Source organism: Nyctereutes procyonoides, unplaced genomic scaffold (genome assembly GCF_905146905.1).
Source record: "Nyctereutes procyonoides isolate TBG_1078 unplaced genomic scaffold, NYPRO_anot_genome, whole genome shotgun sequence".
NCBI classification, from domain to species: domain Eukaryota; kingdom Metazoa; phylum Chordata; class Mammalia; order Carnivora; family Canidae; genus Nyctereutes; species Nyctereutes procyonoides.
The window spans coordinates 57,406,253-57,432,308 of record NW_026575047.1 but is presented as its reverse complement, the minus strand read 5'-3'; the positions used below and the strand labels follow the sequence as shown (position 1 = coordinate 57,432,308).

At 38.4% G+C, this 26,056-nt stretch overlaps 1 pseudogene; it reads left to right on the top strand.

The window, feature by feature from the left end:
- Positions 1 to 7,006: 7,006 nt before the first annotated feature.
- On the top strand, positions 7,007 to 26,008 carry LOC129510222 (succinate dehydrogenase [ubiquinone] cytochrome b small subunit, mitochondrial-like; annotated as a pseudogene).
- The last annotated feature ends 48 nt before the right edge of the window (positions 26,009 to 26,056 follow it).

Here is a 26,056-nt window from a genome sequence, read left to right as displayed (position 1 = left end):
ATGCAGTGAAATGGCAGGACACTTGCACCTCAATGTCCACAATAGCCAAACTGTGAAAGGATCCTCGGGGTCCATCAAAAGATGAATGGATGAAGAAGATGTGGTCTATGTATACAATGGAGTATTACTCAGCCATTAGAAACGACAAATACCCACCATTTGCTTCGATGTGGATGGAACTGGAGGGTATTATGCTGAGTGAAGTAAGTCAATTGGAGAAGGACAGGCATTGTATGGTCTCCTTCATTTGGGGAATATAAAAAACAGTGATAGGGAATAAAGTGGAAAGGAAAGAAAATGAGTGGGAAATATCAGTGATGGTGACAGAACATGAAATGAACAAGGGGTAGTGGAAAGGGAGGTGGATGGGGTGACTGGGTGATGGGCACTGAGGGGGGCACTCGACAGGATGAGCACTGGGTGTTATGCTATATGTTGGCAAATTGAACTCCAATAAAAATACACCAAAAAGAAGAGAAAAATAATAATAATTTCATAGTTTGTAAAACTGGGGCATATTTCCTATCTCATCATAAAGGTAATATATATGGGGTAATTTTTTAAGCCATCAAGAGAGAGAAACTGATGTATAATCCAGAGTGCTAATCATTACCACCACCACTATAGTTATTTTCATCATAATAACCATCACCACGATCATCACAATGACTACCACCATAATCATCATCATCATCATCATCATCACCACCACCACTGTAACAAAATTGGTCTAATAAATGAGCATCTGATTTGATACTTCAAATGAAACCAATCAGATCATAGTAGGCAGGCCATAGCACTAATCCTGCGTATTTGAAAATATTTTGGTGCCAGCCACGGCAAGAAATTATCCATTTTTATTAGATCCCATAAGCTAATTAATATTTCTTAGATATGCAGTTGGTTGGTGTCAATACAGTGGTAGGATATAGCAATGATCATATACTTGCTGGATTGCCAATGTCAACATTAAAAACAAGCAAAAAATACCTCTCTTGTTTTTCCCCCTCCAAAATGATTAGGAGTTGACTTTCTGTTACCAAATGCAGTAATCACTGGAAGGTTGTCAGCCAACCACTTGTGGAATTTAAGGTATTATGCATGATTAATTACTGAATAATTCAGGCAGGCGCTGTTTGTAAGGAAAGCATTTAAAGCCTTCCTGGTGACAGATTGTGCTAACAAGAAAAAGAGATGCTTTAATACTGCTGAGTCTATAAATGTATTTTTTAATAAAAATTTGTGCTATCATATAAATATGTGCGGTCTTACTCTGGGATTTTAGATATGGCCATCCTAAAACAATGGCTCCTTCCCATCTTGCCAAAGAAGGAAGTACATTAAGGTACACACGAAATGGTACAACTCTCCATCAGCATTAGGCAAACTGACCTATTCATTTGGATTTTTTTCTCAGAGATTGCCTATGGACATATTAAAAATCTACCTCTAGCTTAATATTTTAAACCTCTTTCAGAGTTAGTAGGTTTAATAAGAAGCAGATTTTTTTAGAAAGAACTTTCATTCTAGAAATGCAATCACCTCAATATCATTTTAGAGGAAATTGTTTTTTATAGCCAGTGTTATAGCTATACACTGTTTCACAAAGAAAGGAACAGAACATTGATCCGGTATTAGTGCTGGTACTTTGTAAAGTACAATCATTGGTTGGGGTGATTCTGCACAAACTCTCCAAGTAATTGGGTAAATAAACTGAGGGAATTTGGGCTCCCCCTAGAAAACCACTAAAAAAAACATTGCTCACTCCACAGAAAATTATTACTATAAAGAGTAAGTTATAAAATATAAGTGACCATGATTTGCAGTTCCACACAATGGAATGTCATGCTACCATCAATGTTAAGGTCATGAAAATATCCTGGAAAAACGTGATAGAATGTTAAAAGACAAAATTAAGAAATAAAACTGTATAAGCAGTATATTTCATCTTGTTTAAAAATTTTTTTCATCTTGTTTAAAAATTGTATACATAGACCAAAAAAAAAATTAAAAGCACCAAAAAGAAATAGACCAAATGATTCTTTTAGACTTTTTTTCTATTTAGCAAATGCCTTTATGTATCATGTTTTACTCTTGTGGCAATAAAGGAAAAGACAATAAAACAAGAATGTGTAGAGGAGAGTAGTGAGCAAGACTTGGGAGACCCAGTGTGGAGGAAACTGTGCTGCTGATTGGCTCTGAATCAGGACTTAGCTTGTGGCACAGTCACCTTTTCCTTCTCAAAGAAAGGGGCAAACAAAGATGATTCTCAGCACAGGGGCATGAAGGGTATTTCTAGACATGTGCACATATTTCCTTTACTAGGTGAAGTTTCTTGAAAGCAGAAACCTAAATTCATGAATTATGGCAAATTTACTAACCTAATAGGCACATCTTTTAAGCAGGCTTTGATCATTTTCAAATTATTCTCATGAAGTATAGTTAATGACACAGTTTACATGACTCCAGTCTTCCCAATTGCAGTGGCCAGCCTTTCATGCTAGTAAGCATTGCATGCTCAGATTTCAAGGCCTCCAGTCCCACACCCCAGCTGGAAGATGCTACTGTTCACAGAGGAAAGGTGACCTGTGATGGGGCATTAAGTGAGGGCAACCCCAAAATCAAAGAGCAGAGGTACTGAGTCCTGTGGCTGCCACTAATCAAAACACTGTGTCTGGCCATCACCTCCAGCCTTCCAGCAGTGGGAGCCCTCTGGCCTACCACCTCAACTGGTTTTTCCCTCCAACCTCCTTCTCTGTCTACTTTGCATTGAAACCACACTTTGTTTTTATTTTTTTTAATTGATTGATTGATTGATTGATTTTTTATATATATTTTTACTGGAGTTCGATTTGCCAACATATAGTATAACACTGAGTGCTCATCCTGTCAAGTGCCTCCCTCAGTGCCCCTTACCCAGTCACCCCATCCCCCCTCCCACCTCCCCTTCCACTACCCCTTGTTCATTCCCCAGAGTCAGGAGTCTCTCATGTGCTGTCACCCTATCTGATATTTCCCACTCACTTTGAAACCATGCTTTCATCTCAACAATCTGCTAGTTGAGGCAGCAAAGACTTGTACCTCCTCAGGGAAGCCTTCTCACCCTCTGAAAAACTTCCACAAATGCTAATTACTTGCCTTTTACATGCTTGTAACTAACATCCAATTATTTGCCATCACTTCAATGGCTGTCCTCTCTATATTTACATTAGACCACAGAGAGATACATCACATATGGTCTGTGCAACATTATATCCTCAACCCATGGCATAATGCCTGGCACACAGTAGGTGCTCCATAAATGTTGCTGGCTGATTCATGGACTGATTCTACCATGATGCCAGCCCTGGCAAACATTTCACTGAGGTGCGGGCTGTCTATCCCCTGGTTAGAGAGCATGAGTGTATGAGTATGTGTGCATGCATCTGAGTGTGTAACTGTACAGGCAAAAGTAATTGGGTATGAGGATATAAATATATAGTTGTGAGCCTGATTGTGTGTGCACGTGTGGGTCAGAGTCTGTGAATCTGAGTGTAACAGTGTGAGTGTATGTATGGGGGTAAGTGTGTGAGCAATGTGTCTGTGAATGTGTGGGTGTGTGTATAGTCCTTCACTGCACTTATTTGTTTGAGCATAAGAGCAAGGGTTCTAAAGCCAGCAAAAACCAACCAATATTAATTCTGTTCAGATGCTTCACATCTTCTTATATTAAAGATATATCCCAAAACTGTTCCTCAAGTTCTCCAAAATGTGCATTTATTCAAATCTAAATGATGATTTACATTTGGCTTTGAAAATGGCAAGGAGCTACCAGTCTAGTCTCTGAAAATCTCTATCCCCGTCCATAACTATTCTGATTGCTGGTCTTGTTTGGCACTAGTGAATGTATTATTGGCCCTTCCAGGCTAAATGCTTACTGAATTGTTGAATCAGTGTGGTTTGATCCATTCCCTTCCTGAAGATTAGAAGCTAGTGTCTTCTGTTCTCCACTCTGGATTTTATTCAGTTCAAGGTGCATTTAACAAGCCTCCAGGTGTGGAATGTGTGGAGCACAAAAGTGAATAGAAATAAGTCAGTCAAAAAAAAAAAAAAGAAAGAAATAAGTCAGTCGGAGAAGGACAAACATTATATGGTCTCATTCATTTGGAGAATATAAATAATAGTGAAAGGGAATAGAAGGGAAGGGAGAAGAAATGGGTAGGAAATATCAGAAAGGGAGACAGAAGATGAAGACTCTTAACTCTGGGAAATGAACTAGGGGTGGTGGAAGGGGAGGAGGGTGGGGGGTGGGGGTGAATGGATGATGGGCACTGAGGGGGGCACTTGATGGGATGAGCACTGGGTGTTATTCTGTATGTTGGCAAATTGAACACCAATAAAAAATAAATTTATTATTTAAAAAAAAGAAGTGAATAGAGTAGGAACCAGGCCTCAAAGAGATTACATCATAATTTAACTCTAGAAACCCCTGCAACCACAGTGTGCTGAGCCCCAGTAAGTATTCAGAAGATGCTACGTTTGTCTTTTGAATACAATAACAACAAAAGACTGTGACAGTGCAGTCAAACCAACAACTGCCACTTTAGGAGGGGTAGATGGGGGCATTTTATAATTGAGACCCTTTGAAATACAGGACTCTTCTGTCTTATGTTCCCCCAGACATTTCCTCCCTGGGTGTGTGCTTCAACCCTGGCCCTCCTTGGCCTCCCATTCCTCTTCCTTCAGACAGGGAAGGAATGTCCCAAAATGTCTCCACTGGAGACATCTCAATGACAGGAACCCCTGGAAAAACAAAAACAAACAAACAAACAAAAAAACCTCATGGTAGGCAGCCCATGTTCCATTAAACTTCTCATATTTACATTATTTTAATTTCTTCCCATCCTACTAAGTAGAAAGCCTTTTAGAAATCTCTTCTTATGAGTAGCAACTATGTTTTAATTCTGGGAACTTTTTTTCAGTAGTGTTTGTGCTACTTTCCCAAGTTTTGCTTGATTGGAGTTGCTCTCCTCCGATAGGTAGCAACTCCTCCATATATGACCTCAAGGAACCCTGCAGCAGGCAGGCCTATGGGTAATAGATGCTGCTGCTGGGGCTGCCCACCCCCACCAGCAAGCTTTAGATAGCTGTCCTATCAGCCTGGTTGCCATATAGAGGTGCTCCCTTTAAGAAGTGTATATGTCAATTGTGTGCAGAGGAAAGCAAAGAATCCAAGTAGCTATATCTTGGAACACCAAGTTCTGCAGGGTCAGTTGGGCACATGCTGTTGAGCCAAGAAATATCTAAGCCAAAAGGGGCCATGTGACCATGTGAGGTGACGATCATTGAGATAAGGGGGGAGGTTTGGGTGTGTAGCAGAAAAAATGCCAGATCTCCACTGACAGAGAGTGAGACCCAGTAAACCAAGGCACATTTGGATAACCAAAATAAGCAACATCAGCCCTACAATAAAGGCAGAAAGCCTCCTGTGGGAGGTAACAAAGTATTAGGAGGAGAATTCTGGGGAGCACTGGATGGCTGGGAGAACTTGACAGTAGGCAAAAAAAAAAAACAAAGCAAACAAACAAACAAACAAAAAAAAAAACAGCAGCCTAAGAAACCAGAGGGTGTTAGGCTGTTTGCAGGGACAGCAATTCTCAAAAGCTGACTTAGAGATGACTAATTTTCAAATAATTGGGTGGAGGAAAGGGAAAAAAACAAAGCTGGACAGATACATTTGTTACTTTTTTTAAGGATTTATTTATTTATTTGAGAGAGAGAGAGAGAGCACAGAGAGGGGCTTGGAGGGAGAGAAATCCTCAAGCAGACTCCCCACTGAGCACAGAGCCTGACCTAAGGCTTGATCTCATCACTTAAGAGATCACGACCTTAGCTGAAATCAAGAGTTTGCTGCTCAATAAACTGAGTCACCCAGGCACCCCACATTTGTCACTTCTAATAGCTTGTGGCAATAAACTTTAGTGAATTTTATGTTTATAAGCTTATTAATTTTATGCTATTTGGCATATTTAGTACATTTGTATGTAGTCAGACAGAACCTGAATAATGCAATAAAAAGAGGTGTGCTCCTTTTGATGAAGAAATCGGTTATTTTTAGTTGTGAGCTGAATTTCAGTCAGACTGACTTCTTTGCACAACCCTAACAACTAACATTTTTCTAAACCCGGATCTTGAAAAAAATCAAACATTTATCCCAAGAGCAATTATCAAAAGTCTTTTGAGACATAAGGTAGAAAGCTCCAACTGATTACAAATGTGACCCACTGAAGGGAATTTATATGACAAATGTATAAAATCGAAGTTCATAAGATTCCTCTACTGGTGAAATCTTTCAGGCAAACAGCAGTCCGTGCATGGACGTATAAAGCAGGCTCTGGAAGAGGTTATGTTTTTAAATGTTTAATACTAAGCCTGGTATTTCTTTTCTGCAAATCATAATTATTACTATGGCAGACCCTTATGAATGGACAGATTGATAGGAGGAAATGTGTCATTATCCATTAAAATTTGATGTGAACTTTTAAATTTTTCATAAGAAATGAATGTACCTTGACTATTTTTCCTGTAATATTCCAAAATTTAGATTTATGCAATGGGACAAGCCAGCTACTACAACACACCTTTATGTTGAACTAAACCTGCACATAAACTATGGAATGAGATATTTCTATATGCAGCAATAATTTGGCAAGTGAAGGCAGAATATTCAGCAGCCAAAACCTAAGTGAAGTTGGAACTGAGGAAGGTAAGCCAATTTTTTGAGAGCATATGACAGACCCAGTGAACTTCAGCCTTGAGTTCCAAGTCCTGTTGAAGCAGGGAGGGGAAGATCAGAGCCTGTCCAAAGAGGGGGCCCAAGAGGCATCCTTGCCTACCCCAAGCAGCCACTGTAGTATTAGGCAGACTAGAAACATACCCATCAACCTCAAGGTCTGCAAAGGCAATCATCTGACTCTATCAAACCTTAGCTCTGAGTGAAATGGAAAAATATTCTCATTGATGATCCATGATCACCAGCCAGCTCTCAGGAGTTTTCAGCCTAAATTTGGATTTCTTAGGTACACAAGAAAACCTCAAGGTGAGAATTCAGTCTAAACAAATCTCTGATAGTGCTCTGCTGCTCAGTAGGAGAAGGAAGTTTGTCTCTTCCCTGAAGAACCACTGCAACAAGGACTCAACGGATTTCCATGATAAAGGTCCAAGGTAAAATAATCACTAAATTCACAAAGAAGCAGACAGCCAAGTCAGATTTGTAAATATGTCACAGATGGGGAAATTAAAAATTGATAAGTACAAGGGCACCTGAGTGGCTCAGTCAGTTAAGCAGCTGATTCTTGATTTTGGCTCAGGTTGTGATCTCAGGACTGTGGGATAGACCCCTGTGACAGGCTCCAAGCTGGGAGTGGAGCCTACTTGGGATTCTTTCCCTCTCCCTATGCCCCTCCCTGTGCTCACTCTCTTTCTCCCCAAAAAATAAATCTTTAAAAAAAATAGATGAGTGCATTTAAAAAAAATACTAAGACTAAAGACTAAAAATGTAGATGAAGAGCAGAGATTTTATCTATCTATGAAATTCATAGCTTTGGGAAAAAAAAACAAGTAGAACTTCTAGAAATGAAAAATATGTAAACTAAAAATAAACATTTTGTCAACAGGTTAGAGAATTAGTGACCTGAAAGTTCAGTTTGAAGAAATTATTCAGAATGTAACACAAAAATACAAAGAAATGAGAAATGTAAAAGAGAGATCAGGATATGAGAAGCTTTAACTTATATAAACAATTCAGGAGAAAAAAGAGAGAAAATAGCATAACAGGTAACATTTGAAATGATAATTTTCCAGGTTTAATTAAAGATCACTTAGGAATATATGATATTTATTATAAATAATTCTCACATAGGACACATTTTTAAAATGTCTACTTCTAGACAGTGAAACAGGTTTTTTTTACAACATGAACGTGTATCTTTCAAAACATCAAGGAAATAAAGGTATTTGCAGTTAAATAACAACTCAGCAATTTTGCCACCAATGGACCATAACTAAAGAAATTTCTAATAGGTATTCTGAGATATATATCAAAGAACAAAAGAGGTCTTAAATAACTAGGTAATAGGGGCATCTGGATGGCTCAGTCAGTGAAGCATCTGACTTGATTTCAGCTCAGATCATGATCTCAGGGTCATGATCTCTGGCTCTGTGCTGAGTGTGGGGCTGCTTAAGATTATCTCTCTCTCTCTCTCTCTTTCTCTGTCTCCTTCTGCCTGCCTCCCCAACAACACTTCCACTCTCTTTCTCTCTAAAATAATAATACATTATATTTAATATAATATTATATTATTAACGTATTATTAATAATAAAATAGAATAGGTAACAAAACAATCATAGTATGCAAGTCAGAAAGTGGGCTGTTGCACTTTGTTCTTCCTAACAATGGCTGAGTAATATTCCATTGTATACATAAACCACATCTTTATCCATTCATCTTTCGATGGGCACCGAGGCTCCTTCCACAGTTTGGCTATTGTGGACATTGCTGCTAGAAATATCGGGGTGCAGGTGTCCCGGCGTTTCATTGCTTCTGAATCTTTGGGGTAAATCCCTAACAGTGCAATTGCTGGGTCGTAGGGCAGGTCTATTTTTAACTCTTTGAGGAACCTCCACACAGTTTTCCAGAGTGGCTGCACCAGTTCACATTCCCACCAACAGTGTAAGAGGGTTCCCTTTTCTCCGCATCCTCTCCAACATTTGTGGTTTCCTGCCTTGTTAATTTTCCCCATTCTCACTGGTGTGAGGTGGTTTCTCATTGTGGTTTTGATTTGTATTTCCCTGATGGCAAGTGATGCAGAGCATTTTCTCATGTGCATGTTGGCCAGGTCTATATCTTCCTCTGTGAGATTTCTGTTCATGTCTTATGCCCATTTAATGATTGGTTTGTTTCTTTGCTGTTGAGTTTAAGAAGTTCTTTATAGATTTTGGAAACTAGCCCTTTATCTGATATGTTATTTGCAAATATCTTCTCCCATTCTGTAGGTTGTCTTTTAGTTTTGTTGACTGTATCCTTTGCTGTGCAAAAGCTTCTTATCTTGATGAAGTCCCAATAGTTCATTTTTGCTTTTGTTTCTTTTGCTTTCGTGAATGTATCTTGCAAGAAGTTACTGTGGCCAAGTTCAAAAAGGGTGTTGCCTGTGTTCTCATCTAGGATTTTGATGGAATCTTGTCTCACATTTAGATCTTTCATCCATTTTGAGTTTATCTTTGTATATGGTGCAAGAGAGTGGTCTAGTTTCATTCTTCTGCATGAGGATGTCCAATTTTCCCAGCACCATTTATTGAAGAGACTGTCTTTCTTCCAGTGGATAGTCTTTCCTCCTTTATCGAATATTAGTTGACCATAAAGTTCAGGGTTCACTTCTGGGTTCTCTATTCTGTTCCATTGATCAATGTGTCTGTTTTTGTGCCAGTACCACACTGTCTTGATGACCACAGCTTTGTAGTACAACCTGAAATCTGGCATTGTGATGCCCCCAGATATGGTTTTCTTTTTTAAAATTCCCCTGGCTATTCGGGGTCTTTTCTGATTCCACACAAATCTTAAAATAATTTGTTCTAACTCTCTAAAGAAAGTCCATGGTATTTTGATAGGGATTGCATTAAACGTGTAAATTGCCCTGGGTAACATTGACATTTTCACAATATTAATTCTTCCAATCCATGAGCATAGAATATTTTTCCATCTCTTTGTGTCTTCCTCAATTTCTTTCAGAAGTATTCTATAGTTTTTAGGGTATATATCCTTTACTTCTTTGGTTAGGTTTATTCCTAGGTATCTTATGCTTTTGGGTGCAATTGTAAATGGGATTGACTCCTTAATTTCTCTTTCTTCAGTCTCATTGTTAGTGTATAGAAATGCCTTTGATTTCTGGGCATTGATTTTGTATTCTGCCACGCTACCAATTTGCTGTATGAGTTCTAGCAATCTTGGGGTGGAAGCTTTTGGGTTTTCTATGTAGAGTATCATGTAATCGGCGAAGAGGGAGAGTTTGACTTCTTCTTTGCCAATTTGATGCCTTTAATGTCTTTTTGTTGTCTGATTGCTGAGGCTAGGACTTCCAATACTATGTTGAATAGCAGTGGTGAGAGTGGACATCCTTGTCTTGTTCCTGATCTTAGGGGAAAGGCTCCCAGTGCTTCCCCATTGAGAATGATATTTGCTGTGGGTTTTTTGTAGATGGCTTTTAAGATGTCGAGGAAAGTTCCCTCTATCCCTACACTCTGAAGAGTTTTGATCAGGAAGGGATGCTGTATTTTGTCAAATGCTTTCTCTGCATCTAATGAGAGGATCATATGGTTCTTGGTTTTTCTCTTGCTGATATGATGAATCACATTGATTGTTTTACAAGTGTTGAACCAGCCTTGTGTCCCGGGGATAAATCCTACTTGGTCATGGTGAATTATATTCTTAATGTGTTGTTGGATCCTATTGGCTAGTATCTTGTTGAGAATTTTTGCATCCATGTTCATCAGGGATATTGGTCTGTAATTCTCCTTTTTGGTGGGGTCTTTGTCTGGTTTTGGAATTAAGGTGATGCTGGTCTCATAGAATGAATTTGGAAGTACTCCACCTCTTTCTATCTTTCCAAACAGCTTTAGTAGAATAGGTATGGTTTCTTCTTTAAACGTTTGATAGAATTCTCCAGGGAAGCCATCCGGCCCTGGACTTTTGTGTCTTGGGAGGTTTTGGATGACTGCTTCAATTTCCTCCCTGGTTATTGGCCTGTTCAGGTTTTCTATTTCTTCCTGTTCCAGTTTTGGTCGTTTGTGGCTTTCCAAGAATGCGTCCATTTCTTCTAGATTGCCTAATTTATTGGCGTAGAGCTGTTCATAATATGTTTTTAAAATCGTTTGTATTTCCCTGGTGTTGATAGTGATCTCTCCTTTCTCATTCATGATTTTATTAATTTGAGTCTTCTCTCTCTTCTTTTTAATAAGGTTGGATAATGGTTTATCTATCTTATTAATTATTTCAAAGAACCAACTCCTGGTTCTGTTGATCTGTTCCACAGTTCTTCTGGTCTCGATTTCATTGAGTTCTGCTCGAATTTTAATTAACTCTCTTCTGCTGGGCGTCGGGTCCATTTGCTGTTTTTTCTCTAGCTCCCCTATGTGTAAGGTTAGCTTTTGTATTTGAGTTCTTTCCAGTTTTTGAATGGATGCTTGTATTGCGATGTATTTCCCCCTCAGGACTGCTTTTGCTGCATCCCAAAGATTTTGAACAGTTGTATCTTCATTCTCATTAGTTTCCATGAATCTTTTTAATTCTTCCTTAATTTCCTGGTTGACCCTTTCATCTTTTAGCAGGATGGTCCTTAACCTCCACGTGTTTGAAGTCCTTCCAAACTTCTTGTTGTGATTTAGTTCTAATTTCAAGGCGTTATGTTCTGAGAATATGCAGGGGACGATCCAAATCTTTTGGTATCGGTTCAGACCCGATTTGTGACCCGGTATGTTGTCTATTCTGGAGAAAGTTCCAAGTGCACTTGAGAAGAATGTGTATTCAGTTGAGTTTGGATGTAAAGTTCTGTAGATATCTGTGAAATCTATCTGGTCCAGTGTATCATTTAAAGCTCTCGTTTCTTTGGAGATGTTGTGCTTAGAAGACCTATCGAGGGTAGAAAGAGCTAGATTGAGGTCACCAAGTATAAGTGTATTATTATCTAAGTATTTCTTCACTTTGATTAATAATTGGTTTAAGTATTTGGCAGCTCCCACATTCGGGGCATATATATTGAGGATTGTTAAGTCCTCTTATTGGACAGATCCTTTAAGTATGAGATAGTGTCCCTCTTCATTCTCACTACAGTCTTTGGGGTAAATTTTAGTTTATCTGATATAAGGATGGCTACCCCTGCTTTCTTTTGAGGACCATTTGAATGGTAAATGGTTCTCCAACCTTTTATTTTCAGGTTGTAGGTGTCCTTCTGTCTAAAATGAGTCTCTTATAGACAGCAAATAGATGGGTCCTGCTTTTTTATCCAGTCTGAAACCCTGCGCCTTTTGATGGGGTCATTGAGCCCGTTTACATTCAGAGTTACTATTGACAGATATGAGTTTAGTGTCATCATGATACCCATTCAGTCCTTGTTTTTGTGGATTGTTCCACTGAACGACTTCTTAAAGGGGAATTTTAAGAGTCCCCCTTAAAATTTCTTGCAGAGCTGGTTTGGAGGTCACATATTCTTTCAGTTCCTGCCTGTCTTGGAAGCTCTTTATCTCTCCTTCCATTTTGAATGAGAGCCTTGCTGGATAAAATATTCTTGGTTGCATGTTCTTCTTATTTAGGACACTGAAAATATCCTGCCAGCCCTTTCTGGCCTGCCACGTCTCTGTGGAGAGGTCTGCTGTTTATCTGATATTTTTCCCGATATAAGTTAGGGATTTCTCCTCTCTTGCTGCTTTAGGATCTTCTCTTTATCTTTGGAATTTGCAAGCTTCCCTATTAAATGTGGAGGTGTTGAATGGTTTTTATTGATTTTAGGGGGGGATCTCTCTATTTCCTGGATCTGAATGCCTGTTTCCCTTCCCAGATTGGGAAAGTTTTCAGCTAGGATTTGTTCAAATACATATTCTGGCCCTCTGGCCCTTTCAGCGCCCTCGGGAACCCCAATTAAACGTAGGTTTTTCTTCCTTAGGTTGTCATTTATTTCCCTTAATCTGTCTTCATGGTCTTTTAATTGTCTCTTTTTTCCTCAGTTTCTCTCTTTGCCATTAACTTGTCTTCTATGTCACTCACTCGTTCTTCCACCTCGTTAACCCTTGTCGTTAGGACTTCTAGTTTGGATTGCATCTCATTCAATTGATTTTTAATTTCTGCCTGATTGGATCTAAATTCTGCAGTCATGAAGTCTCGTGAGTCCTTAATGCTTTTTTCTAGAGCCACCAGTAGCTGTATAATAGTGCTTCTGAATTGGCTTTCTGATATTGAATTGTAATCCAGATTTTGTAACTCTGTGGGAGAGAGGGCTGGTTCTGATTCTTTCTTTTGAGGTGAGGTTTTCCTTCTAGTCATTTTGCTCAGTGCAGAGTGGCCAAAAACAAGTTGTATTGGGAAAAGGAGAGAAAGAGAAGGAAAGAAAAGAGAAAAAGATAAAAGAAAAAGAAAAAAAAAGGAAAAAAGAGAAGAAAAAGAGAAAGAAAACGAAAGGTGAAAAAAAAGGGGGGGTGGGGGAAGCAATCAGAAATCAAAAAGAAAAGAAAAAAAGAAAAAAAAAACACATGGGGGAGTATCTTCTGAATCTGTAGACTTTAAGTCCCTTGACTTCCCCTGGAACTGGTCCGTCCAGCTGGTCTTCTGGGGGAGGGGCCTGCTGTGCTGATTTTCAGGTGTTAGCACTTGGGGGAGCTGCTCTGCCCCTGCCTGCTGCAGGGCTCAGCGGGGGTTGTTTACCCCGTGGGACCCAGGGAGGAACAGCAGCAGTTGCTATGGCAACTCTGGAAGCCTGGATTCAGCCTCCGCAGGAACTACGGGGCTCGGGGTCTCGGTTTTCCGTCCGCAGGGCCTGGAGGCTCCGGGGCGGGGCCGCTGATCTGCTCAGCTCGGGGCAGGAGCGTCCTCGCTGTCCTGGGCCCTCCCGGCCTCTGCCTGTCCCGGGGGAGGCCGGATCCTGGGCTGTGTCCCGGCGCCCTGTGCTCCGGGGCCTGAGCTGTTGGATTCGCGCTTCCGCCCCGCAGCCCCCTCCGCGGAGCCGCCGCCCGAGCCCCTCTGAGCTGCTCCGGCCCCGCCGTGCGCGCTGCAGCCCTTAGGGAGCTCGGCGCACTCTGCCGGGGCGCAGGTGCCTGTTAGTGTCCCCGGGAGCCCGAGGGCATCCCCGCCCTCCTGGGTCCTGCTCCACCTCCCTGCGGGCCCCTTTCCGCCCGGGAAGGTTGGTGCAGCTCCTGCTTCTCCGGGACGGGGCTCTCCTGTCCTGGGGACACTCGCCCCGGCCTCAGCCCGGCTCCTCGCGGGGCCCCTCCCCCTCGGAGGCCTTTTGTTTCTTTATTTCTTTTTCCCCATCTTCCTACCTTTGATAGAAGCGCGAAGTCTTCTCACTGTAGCATTCCAGCTGGTCTCTCTTTAAATCTCAGGCCGAATTCGTAGATTTTCAGGATGGTTTGAAGGTTTCTAGGTAATTTGGTGGGGACAGGTGACTTGGGGACCGTAGTCTTCCGCTATCTTGCCCCTCCTCCCAGGAGAAACTAGTTAATCAGAACCTAGCTTGCTGGAGTTTTATTAGAGCCTATGGACCTGAGTAAGGGAAACACCCAACTCCAGCCCACTCTAGCCATCCTGTCCTACTTCAATAAGAGGGAGGAGACTGAGAAGCATGGATGAAGTTCACAGTTCAGAGGCATAGGTCCACTAAAAGATTGAGCTTTAATTATAGATCTGTAAAGCACTTCCCTTTATCCCACCTCACCACCACATTAGTAAAAGCCCTACGGTAGTTCTTTTAACCAGTACACCATATTCTGCTATCAAGAAAAAATTATAAGACATAATAAAAGCAAAACAAAAAAGCACACACAGTTAGAAGGGACTGAGGAAGCATTGTAACCAGACCCAGATATGACAGGAATGTTGGAATTTTCACACCAGGAACTTAAAACAATTATGATTAAGATGCAAAGGGCTCTAATGGAAAAGGAAACAGCAAGATGGGCAATGTAAGCACAGAGACAGAAATTCTAAGAAAAAAAAAACATATAAATGCTGGGAGTTAAAATCACTAACAAAAATGAAGAAATACCTTTGGTGGATTTAGTAATCTGAACATGGCTAAGGAAAAAAACCTCTGGGTGTAAGGATAGCTCAATAGAAATCTCTAAAACTAAAAAACAAATAGGAAAAAAGAAACCTACAAAAAGAGAGAACAGAATATTTAATAATTGTGAGATTGCTGCAAAAAGTGTAACTCATATGTAATGAGAACTCTAGAGGGAGAAGAAAGAAAGGAACACACACACACAAAAAAAAAAAAAAACTCTGACAAGAATGACAGAGAATTTCCCCAAATTAACATCAGCTGCCAAGCCACAGGATAAGGATCTCAGAGAACACCAAGCAGAATGAAAGAAGAAAAAAATACAACTGTACCTAGTTGTATCATTTTCAAACTACAGAAGTCAAAGATAAAGAAAAAATCCTGGAAGATGCTGGGGGGGGGGAGCACCTTCCCTATAGTGGAGCAAAGATAAGAATGATATCTGATGTCTTCTCAGAAATCACAAGAGCTAGAAGAGATGGTGTAAAATATTTATTAGAGAAAAAAGTGCACCTAGAATTCTGTTCTCATCTTTCAAAAGTGAAGGAGAAATTAAGTCTCTCTCAGATAAAAATTGAAAGAATTTGTTACCAGTAGTTCTGCCTGTAAGAAATGTTAAAAGAAATTCTTCAGAAAGAAGGAAAATTATAGATCCGAAACTTGGATCTACATAAAGGAAGGACACTGGAGAGAAATATGTATAGGTAAATTTAAAACTTTCATTATTCTTGTTCTTAATATAACCCATAACAGTTCAGAATAATAATAATGTTTTTGTTATATCTGTGCTTATGGATATGTAAAATGTGATGAACAAATGAATGACACAAAGGATGAGAGGGAAGAATTAGTATTATTTTTTTACATAAAGTATTTGCACTACCCATTGTGCAGCATAGTGTTATTTGAGAGTAGACTTAGATTAGTTGTAAATGTATACTGCAAACTCTAGGGTAAACACTAAAAAAAAAAACATAAAAACAAAGTACAACTGATATATTAAGTAAAGAAAGAGTTGGAGACTCTAATGCTTGTCTACCAGAAATGGACAGATCCCCTAGGCAGAAAATCTGTAAACACCTAATTAAACTGAACAACACCATCAATCAACTAGATATGAAGGATTACATGAGAACTTCCTTATGTAATAACAAGTTAAAATGGAAGTTTCTATAAAGACACCAAGTCATGATACATGATATATGTTAAACCAAATCACTGCATGGACAATTTACAAAGAAAATATTTACAAACTGGTTTAAGATCTCTTGAACTCTTCCCCAACTTTAAGATAATAAAGAGTCAAAAGAGAAAAGAAAGACCGGGGGAAAAATAGAAAAAATAAATCCAAATAAATAGACTAGTAATAAGGATAAATAAAAATGGAATAAATACCAAGTAAGTGATAAAGAATAATAAATATCATACTGGATAAACACCAAATCCAGCTATATGTTGTTTAAGGGACATATCCAAAATAGGACAACTAAATATTAGGAAGAAAAAAATGGGGAAAAAAGTTAATAACAGGTATGATGTAGTGAATACTCACTGTGTGCTAGTTAGTTATGTAAACAATTTATATGTGTTAACTCATTTATTTCTAACAACAATCCACTAAATCTACTAAACTCTAAGTTCCACAAGGACAGGAATTTCTGTTTTCAGCCATTTCTCCCAAGCACAGAACAAGCCCTAACTCATGATAAATGTTTAATAAATATACAGTAAACTAATGAATAAACAACTTTGTGAGGCCGATCTTGTTCTCTCCATTTTGGAGACAAAAAAACTGGAGTACAGAAGAGTAATTAAGTAACACAAGTTCTAACCACTAAAAACAGGGCCATTAGTACAATCTGATGTATCTATATTAAAATCAGACAATATAATTTGATGGCAAAAAGCATTACAAATGATAAAGAAGGTCATTAAATAATGCAAAATTATTCAAGACCAGAGAGCTATAACAGCTCTAAACTTGCAACTAATAACAAGTCTTAAAATAATAACATAGTCTAAAATATGGTAAGCCAAACTGATAGAATAACAGGGAAAAGTGGGATAAATCCAACATACTAATAGAAGGTATTAATACACCTCTTTTGGTAATTGTAGACCAAAGAGACAAAAATATAAAAGTAGGCAATAGAACATTTGCATAGCAAAATTTAAACCTTGACTTGAACATATACAGAACATGTGATACTATAAATTACACATACTTTTCAAACACAAAAAGAATTTATTGACTAGATAATGGGCGATGAGTTTCAGCAAATTCTAAAATATTGGTATCTAACAAAAAAAAAAAACAAGAAAAAAAACAATTCTAAAATATATTTTTTTTTACTATGAGATTGTACAGCAAACAAGATAATGCCTTTACAATGGATTTTCAAGGATAATTTGGCACTATGCAATTTTTACCCTGTGAATGGGTTTTAGGGCCAACCTTCCCAGGAGAAGAGACTCTGTTGGACTCAGTATCTCACTCTCTTCTCTGAGTCTTGATCCTATTTCTCTGACTCCCCTTCTTGAGCAGGAGCCTTGCAGGGGAAACTGAATAAGTTTCAGGAAGGGTTGTGAAAGATGCATTTGTTACCTGCATGTACATTCTAAAAAAGAGAAAGTCTTGGCTACACAGGTACCCTTTTCTGGTACCTAAACTATGTTGTCTGCCACAAAATACACCATGATCAAGAGAGATTATTCCTGGGATTCAAGGATGGTTCAAGATACGCTAATCAATAAATTTGCTATACCCCCATTCATAGAATAACAGTTTAAAAATAATGATCATCACAAAAGATGCAGAAAAACCATTTGACAAAATATGGCATCATTTCATTAAAAAAATCTCAACAAATTCAGTATTGAAGGAATATACCTCAACATAACAAAGACCATATATGACAAGTACACTGCTAAAATCATATTCAACAGTGAAAGGTTGAAAGCTTCCCCCCTAAGATCAGGAATAGGACAAGGGTGCCTACTTCTACCACTCCTATTCAACATAGTAATAGACATCCTAGCCAGAACAATCAAAACAAGAAAAAACAATAAAGGCACCCAAATCAGAAAAAAAGAAATAAAATTCTTTGTTTGCAAATGATATATTCTTCTTATATGGAGAAAATCCTAAAGACCAAAAAACTTTTAGAATTAATAAATTCAGTAAAGTTGCAGGATACAAAATCAACCTACAGAATTCAGTTGTGATTCTATACAATAATAATCAAATACCTGAAAAAGAAATAAAGAAAACAAATATATTCATAACAGCAGTAAAAACAATAAAATATGAAAGAATGAAAATAAAACCAGAATCTCAAAGAAGTATATGCATTTCCATGTTCATTGCAGCATTATTCATAATAGCCAAGATACAGAAATAACCTGTGTCAAATGGGATGAAAACAATGTGATATATATACACACACACAATAGGATACAATGGAATGTTATTTAGCCATAAGAAAGAAGGAAATCCTTGAGTATAGACCCTGAGAACCTTATGCAAAGTAAAATAAGTTAGGCAGAGAAAGACACTGTATGATCTCATATGTAGAATCTCAAAAATCTGACTTCTAGAAAAAGATAGTAAAATGATGGTTCCCAGGGGCTGAGAGATAGGTAAAATGGGGAAATGTTAGCCAAAGGATATAAACTTTCAGTCATAAGACCAATAAATTCTTAAATTCTAGAGAACTAATGTACAGTATGGTAACTAAATACTGTGTTATATTTTTGACAGTTGCTAACAGAATAGATCTTAAATGCTTTCACCACAAAAAGGAAATGGTAATTATCTGAGATGACGGGGCTGTTAACTAACTACTATGTTAAACACTTCACAATGTATGAGTATATTAAATCTTCACAAGGTTATATGTCAATTAATAATTGTTGTATAACAAAAATTAACAACTTACTTACACAGTATGTTACCTCTATAAAGCTGGAGAGAATAAAAGCAAAACTAAACAATGCGCAATTTAGGGACACAGATATATGCATTAATATTATAAAGAAAAGTGAAAGAATGAAAATTACAAAATTCTGCACAGTAGTTTCCTCGGATGCTGCAGGGCAGGGATGGGAATGAGTTGGAAGCAAGAATATCTTAGGGGATTTACATGTGTCACATTCTTTTTCCTAAACTATGTTGCCTGCACAGAACTTTTATTATGTAGAATTATTTTATCTTACACGGATTTTATAATATCATTTTTAATCTATTTTATATCTAAAGACAATAAAAACCTTTTATAGAAGAGTCAGAATTTTCCCAGAAATATTCTAGTATCTTTATTTTCAAAAGCTGTATAATCCTTATCCAAAAATATCTCCTGTGGGACTCCTGGGTGGTTCAGTTGGTTGGACGACTGACTCTTAATTTCAGCTGAGGCTCTGATCTCAGAGTGGTGGTATCAAGCCCTGCCTCCAACCCCACACTCAGTGTGGAGTCTGCTTGTTTCTCTCCCTCTGCTCTTCTGCCCCACCCCCCAAATTAATAAGTAAAATCTTTAAAAAAAAATTTTTTTAATATCTCTTGATTGGGGCACCTGGGTGGCTCAGTTGGTTAAGCTCGCAACTCTCAGTTTTGGCTCAGTTTCTAATCTCAGGGTTGTGGAGTCAAGCCCCAAAACAGGCTTTGCACTGGGTGTGGATCCTGCTTATGATTCTCTCTCTCACTTTCCCTCTGCCCTTTACCACACCCCCTCTCTAAAAACAAAACACAAACAAAAACACCTCTTAATTAAACCAAATACCTGTGGAATAAATGAGCCAAGGGATGTTAGCTTTAAATTTTTTTTATTTTTTTATTTTTTTTAATTTTTAGTTTTTTAATGAGAAACAGCAAGAAAACAATTTACTACTGATGCTACAGATTGAGTAATGTCTACTTGAATATTATATAGCTGAAAATAATACTCCTTCTATGGTTATATCCAGATAACATTAGATTGGAGCAAAGGCAGCTGTCGTGCGCACAAAAATCTAAATCTAGCATGAAGAAGAAAATCTCTTCTAAATTAATCTCAGAAGGAACTCCTGAGGCCTTCTTTGTAGAATGAAGTATAAAATGAAATTCATAAAAGTTTGGTATCACTGGACAATATTATCACTTTCTTAGTAAATTGGTCTGACAATTGCATGTTTTGAGAGGTAGTTATGGAGCTGACTTAGTTAAACATGTAGTACTTAGTATTTCACACAGAAAGCGTTCCCTCTGAGCAGTGATTTCTAGGTTCACTGTATCCACCACAACAGACACAACTAATAGAGATGACAATCACAACATTAACATATTTCATAGAAAAGCTAGCAGAAAGCAGCTAACACACTATAGAGCTCAAATATATCTCCGAGATAGCACTGATTCTTTGGCATAGTCTGACTTATCAATCATGTAGTCAGCAATTTCTAGGTCCTTCTTGGTGTTAAGTATTATGTCCCATTGTCCCAGAGCACTTTAATTTTTTAAATAGTGTTCAATAGTTGTCAGATAATGGAAATTTGGGTCAGACACAGGTTGTTCATACATTGCGTAGTTCCCACATGTGTGAATTTTAGATACATGGTATACTGACTGTGAATAATTTCATAAAAGGCGAACTCAGCTGCTAACTCTTCAGTCTACAAACCACTCCATAAATAATAACTGTGCAGCAGGATCAAGTCTGCTGCTGATGGGTCACTGAGCATTTGTTATCAAGTCACACACAAACAGCAAACCACACAACTGTGTTGCTTCCTCTCTCAGTGATAAACCCACCTGACATTTTACAAAAAAATGTATCATTGAAAGAGAATTGGCCAACAAAGATGAAAATGCAGAAATAAATGAAAAGTGGTAAAGTGGAAGGGAAAAAAGAATTGAAAGTGAATAGAGTTATAGAGGAAAGAGCTGACCAGGGGAATGTTGTCACTGCTGCCACTTGAGAAACTAGATATACAGCTTGATGATCTTAGTGCAGAATTTATTGGCATATATTAGAAAAGCGTCTGTGACAAAGAGAAGGAAAGTTGTCCCAGAAAGTGTGAGGTGGGCAAAATAAAATTATGTGATAGGGATATTTTACAGCATTAAAAACACAAAAAATAAAATGTAGAAGTGATCCAAATAGAACGGACCGTGACAGTTCACCAGGACGTAGAAAAGATGCTAACTCCGTATTATAAGCTACACCATGAGAAGACAAGTGCTGTTCAAACTGATCCCAGAAAGCTTTTTGCAGTGAAATAAACACTTAAGTTCTTAGGATTTCTTTTTTTTTTATTTTTTATAAATTAATTTTTATTGGTGTTCAATTTACCAACATACAGAATAACACTCAGTGCTCATCCCGTCAAGTGTACCCCTCAGTGCCCGTCACCCATTCACCCCCACCCCCCACCCTCCTCCCCCTCCACCACCCCCAGTTCATTTCCCAGAGTTAGGAGTCTCTATGTTCTGTCTCCCTTTCTGATATTTCTCACACATTTCTTCTCCCTTCCCTTATATTCCCTTTCGCTATTATTCATATTCCCCAAATGAATGAGAACATACACTGTTTGTCCTTCTCCGGTTACTGTGGCCAAGTTAAAAAAGGGTGTTGCCTGAGTTCTTCTCTGGGATTTTGATGGAATATTGTCTCACATTTAGATCTTTCATCTATTTTGAGTTTATCTTTGTGTATGGTGCAAGAGAGTGGTCCAGTTTCATTCTTCTGCATGTGGATGTCCAATTTTCCCAGCACCATTTATTGAAGAGACTGTCTTTCTTCTAGTGGATCGTCTTTCCTCCTTTATCGTATATTAGTTGAGCATAAAGTTCAGGGTCCACTTCTGGGTTCTCTGTTCTGTTCCATTGATCTATATGTCTGTTTTTGTGCCAGTACCACACTGTCTTGATGAACACAGCTTTGTAGTACAACCTGAAATCTGGCATTGTGATGCCCCCAGATATGGTTTTCTTTTTTTTAAAAAAAAAAAAGTTCTTAGGATTTCTAATGTTTTAAATTACAATGTACTCCTCGAGGCATCTGGGTTGCTCAGTGGTTATTAACAGCCTCTGCCTTCAGCTCAGGGTGTGATCCCAGGTTCTTGGGATCGAGTCCCACATCAGGCTCCCTGTGGGGAGACTGCTTCTCCCTCTGCCTGTGTCTCTGCCTCTCTCTCTGTGTCTCATGAATGAATAAATACTTTTTAAAAATCTAAAAAAAATACAATATACTCCTTAAACACACACAATATTATATGTCAATTATACCTCAATAAAGCTGGAAAGAATTAAAGTTAAAAAAGGAAAAGGTTGCAAACCTGCTCCAGATTAAAAGAAACTAAAGAGATGTGACACTTGAAGGTAATGCATGGTCTTGGACTGGATCCTGCAATGGGGTAAATATCTCTAAAGGATATTACTGGGACAGATGACAACACTTGAGCACAGACTGTGGATTAGTAACAGTATCAATATTACATTTCCTGTTTTGATCTTTATACAGAGTTCCTTGTTCTTAGAAAATCTACTCTGGGGATGCCCGGGTGGCTCAGCGGTTTAGTGCCTGCCTTTGGCCCAGGGCGCGATCCTGGGGTGCCAGGATCGAGTCCCGCGTCGGGCTCCCTGCATGGAGCCTGCTTCTCCCTCCTCCTGTGTCTCTGCCTCTCTCTTTCTGTGTCTATCATAAATAAAAATAAATAAATCTTTAAAAAAAAAGAAAATATACTCTGGAGACAGTGAGTGGTCCCAAACTTTCTCTCAGATGATTTAAAAGAAGTGTGGAAGAAAGAAGAAAGAGAAAAAGTAATAATGAGAAAGCAAATAGGATAAAATGGAAACAATGGACTAAAGTTCCATATACTAGTTTTACATTTTTTCTGTAGATTTGAAATAACAAAATTAATTTTAAACAAATAATTCACAAAAAACTGTTACCCAGTATACTTTTTATTTATTGTATAGTATACACTTTATTTACTGTTTACTGTATGTCCCTACACATTTAATGTGTCATCAAAATTGAATGTTTCAACAAATATTAAAGTTTAATTGAAATTTTAATGTTAATAGTTTATATTAAATTTGAATTACATTAAAGTATAATTAAGAAATTAAAATGCAATGTTTAATTACATTAACATTAAATTTTAAAATTTGAATTATATTTGAAAACATTAATGTTTAGGGGAGTCTGAGTGGCTCAGTTGACTAAGTGTCTGCCTTTGGCTCAGGTCATGATCCTGGGATAGAGTCCCATGTCCTACTGTGCACTCAGTGTGGAGTCTGCTTGAACTTTGTCCCTCACCCTACTTATGCTCCTCTCTCTCAAATAAAAAAAAAAAAACAAAATCTTTGAAAATACAATGTTTAATGTTTAATATTTTAATGTTTTATGTTTCAATAAATTTTGATGTTAGAAAAAATTTCTAAAGGTTTTAGAAGAGTCCTTTTGATTGTTCTTTGCATAGTTCCAGGTTAGATGGCCATTTTTATAGTCCTGTACTGCCAAGGACTGTCCATGTTGTGTTCCCTGTAAAATAGCTTTTTATATCTACACTAATTCCTGGTCATGAAAGAAGGTTATGAAGATGAGTCTCTGTGAAAATTTACAATTTTCAGACTTAGGCACATGTGTAATTTCTTCCCAGAAAAGCCTCAGGAACCATTCCCCCATGGAAACAGATTGAACCCAACACAAAACAGGACATGAAAGCACATTCTAATATCCAATGAGGCCATTTGACTTATACTGCACCATAGGGGATCTTCCCTTTGACAGTGCTGACTCTTGTATAGAAATATGGCTGTTAGGTTATTTAGGTCACTTGGGTAATAGAAAGAAAATGTGGTGCCTTGATAATAATGATAAACATGGAAATAAGGGAGGCAGAATCTCATAGGAACTCAGGAATAGGGTGTCAATGGGCCTTGCACAAAACTGAAAACCATAATTGTGCCAGAAATCTTAGCGGCAGGTCACTAAGGATTCAAGGCAGCAGTAGGATGTGCCATCTTCATTCTCTGATCATTCAGCTTCCTTATCACTGTAACACTCCTATTTCTTCCACCTGCACACCTCACCTGGTTTCCTAAAGAGCTTTCTTTTTCTTGCAGTTTCTGGTGACTCAAACTTCCAGCTCCCTCATGGTCTCTTTGCCCCTTCATTTCAGCACCTTCTCCTGAAACTGATTGGACCTTCCTCTCTCCATACTTCCCTGTCCATTTAAAAAAGAGAAAATCTGATTGGCCTTGCTTATTCCACCTATTCTTGTCTATAAAGAGTTTTTCTACTACTCTGGGTTACTCTCTGACATTGGTCAGGAAAGAACAGAGGCAGGGATCTGGGACAGAGCAGGAACATATGAACAAGTTCTTTGGAGAGGCTATGGCCAATGACCAGGTGAATCCATGTTCTGGAGGAGCAGGCAGTTGGGCCAAGTGTGCTGGTCACACAGCATCAACAGGACTCAAACATCCTCCAGAAAGAAAAGATGTTCCTTGCATCAGATAGATGAATGCCTGTCTTACACATATTAAATGATGACGAATTAAAACATGTTTTTATACATTTTTGAAAATCTAATGACTGCTATTATATTCATGAGTCATTATATTATTAATAAAAGATTATTTCTCTGTCCCTTTTGGTATTTCTTTGGTTTATTGTGCTACCTAAATGGGAGAGGGGGAACAATCTAGGGCCTTTTCTTGCCCACATACGATTGCACCCACAAATATACTTGAATTATATACTTGAATTTTAGATTGAACTAAGAGCATAATGCAGAACAGAGACAAATCTTGTTTGTCCATAGTAGCACATATTAGCACTAAGAAATAAAATCAAAAATATTTTGAGAATATTTTATCCACTCTCTTATTTTTAAATAAAATTGTAGTGGGAACTTATTTGCAGCTGAATAAATGATCTCTGAGTTTGGCCTGCTTGCCCAACCCCTGTTAAATAAATTCTGTAAAACAGAAGAGAATCTGAAAACAGCTTATATAAAGAATTAGCCCAGAAATTCAAGAGATGCTAACAATAAAAAAAATCATTGTTGTAGCAGAAAGGTATCTTTTACAGTCCACAGACTACTTCTTGCCCACTTTCTCAGAAATGTAATAATTTATGAGAGCAAGGGATGGAGAGAAGAATCCTGGTTCTCCATAACAATGTTCTAAGATGAAAGCATGTGATGTAGTAATAATAATTATTTTGTCCAAGTATTATATTAAACATATTATTTGCATTCTGTATTTTAAACTTTACAACAATCCTATACAATTGATGTTATTTTTATTATCCTTATTTTATAGACAAACTGATGATTATACATGTATATAACTTACCCAAGGCTACATAGGAAATAAATACCTAAGAGACTGACTCTGAATCTGTGCTCTCAACCAGATTCTGACTAGGAAAAGGGGCAGGCAGGCCTGCATCCTTTAAAAGTCAGTCCTAAGGGTGCCCTGGGTGGCTCAGTTGGTTGCGCTTGGACTTTTGATTTCAGCCCAGGTCAGGATCTCAGAGTTGCGCAATGGAGCCCTGCATCAGCCCACACTGCTTGGGATGCTCTCCCTCTCCCCTCAGCCCTCCCCATCTCACTCTAGAGAGGAAAAAAAAAAAGTCAATCCTAGGACCTCCAGCCCTCAGGAGAGAGACGGCGAGTCTCTGGAGGCTGAATGCCCTGTGCAGTGTGCAAGAAGGCTGAGCTCTGTTCCTCTTAATCCCAGCAGTCATACCTGTTCCTGTTTTAGCATTTCTCCAGGATCAACCTACCCCAGAATGGTGTAGAACACAGTACATTCACCTGTCATTCAACCACCATTCTGGTCCAAGGCTGCATCATTCCACAGGACTGGTTAGAGGATTGTTAATATTTTGCTCCTGAGCCTAATTTCAGCTGCTTATTTGAATCCTGGCTGTGCAATGACTACCCCTGGCTGCTGCCCTCCTCTCCATAGTTACTGGGGCCTTTGACAAATGGTTACAAACTATGTTCGAGGGGATACTTTGCAGACGCCAAGGCAGATGTTTTGGTATTCTCAGCTTTAATCTTCGTTGGACTACGTTATCTCAACTATGATGATGTGAGTATCTGCAAAGCTATCGCCATGCTATGGAAGCTCTGGCCTTTTGGACTTAATACCTTGAGAATTGATTGCACACCTCTTTGCCTCTGGTCTGTCATTCTACTCAACTCGCAATAAGGAGGAAATAACAGATAAGTCAAAACCTCTTCTCCTAATCACCTGGTT